The sequence below is a fragment of the Drosophila subpulchrella genome, unplaced genomic scaffold (genome assembly GCF_014743375.2).
Source record: "Drosophila subpulchrella strain 33 F10 #4 breed RU33 unplaced genomic scaffold, RU_Dsub_v1.1 Primary Assembly Seq49, whole genome shotgun sequence".
Classification (NCBI taxonomy): domain Eukaryota; kingdom Metazoa; phylum Arthropoda; class Insecta; order Diptera; family Drosophilidae; genus Drosophila; species Drosophila subpulchrella.
In genome coordinates this window covers 973782-975171 of record NW_023665686.1, presented here as the reverse complement: position 1 = coordinate 975171, position 1390 = coordinate 973782, and positions in this window count along the sequence as shown.

Sequence of the window (1390 nt, the reverse complement as noted above, 5' to 3'; positions counted from 1 at the left end):
TGCAGATAACAGCCTATTCATTCCACAAGCCCATAAAGGTGTGCCATTTTAAAATCCGATTCCTTTTGACCAAGTTATGGACTTTTAGAGTTGAAAAGGAGGCCCATTTCTGAAAAAATTCGCAAAATTAAATTCAATGACATCAAACCGTCAAATTGTTGACTACCATTAAAGTTAAATATTGTAATGCAGATAACAGTATAATCAATCCACAAGTCCATAAAGGTATACCATTTTTAAATCCAATGACTTTTTACCTAGTTATGGTACTTTAAAGTTTATAATGAGGCCCATTTCTGTAAAGCTTCGCAAAATTAAAATCACTTGCATAAAAACGCCAAATAAAAGATAAATATTTTTGTGCAGATAACAGCCTATTCATTCCACAAGCCCATAAAGGTGTGCCATTTTAAAATCCGATTCCTTTTGACCAAGTTATGGACTTTTAGAGTTGAAAAGGAGGCCCATTTCTGAAAAAATTCGCAAAATTAAATTCAATGACATCAAACCGTCAAATTGTTGACTACCTTTAAAGTTAAATATTTAAATAAAGATAACAGCATAATCATTCTACAAGCCCATAAAGGTATTCAATTTGAAAATCCGATTCCTTTTGATCAAGTTATGGACTGTTAAAGCTTAAAATTTCTCAAAATTTAAGTCAATGACATCAAAACGTCAAAATTTTGAATACCCTTAAATTTAAACATTTTTATGCAGATAAAAGCCTTTTCATTCCACAAGCCCATATATGTGTGCCATTTTAAAATCCGATTTCTTTTGACCAAGTTATGGGCTTTTAAAGTTTAAAAGGAGACCCATTTCTGTAAAGCTTCGCAAAATCAAAATCAATGGCATAAAAACGCCTAATTAAAGTTAAATATTTTTGTGCACATAACAGCCTATTCATTCCACAAGACCATAAAGGTGTGCCATTTTAAAATCCGATTCCTTTTGACCAAGTTATGGGCTTTTAAAGTTTAAAAGGAGACCAATTTTTGTAAAGCTTCGCAAAATCAAAATCAATGGCATAAAAACGCCTAATTAAAGTTAAATATTTTTGTGCAGATAACAGCCTATTCATTCCACAAGACCATAAAGGTGTGCCATTTTAAAATCCGATTCCTTTTGACCAAGTTATGGGCTTTTAAAGTTTAAAAGGAGACCCATTTCTGTAAAGCTTCGCAAAATCAAAATCAATGGCATAAAAACGCCTAATTAAAGTTAAATATTTTTGTGCACATAACAGCCTATTCATTCCACAAGACCATAAAGGTGTGCCATTTTAAAAGGAGGCCTATTTCTGTAAAGCTTCGCAAAATTAAAATCAATGACATCAAATAGGTGAATGTTGACTACCTTTAAAGTTAAATATTTTAATGCATAATCA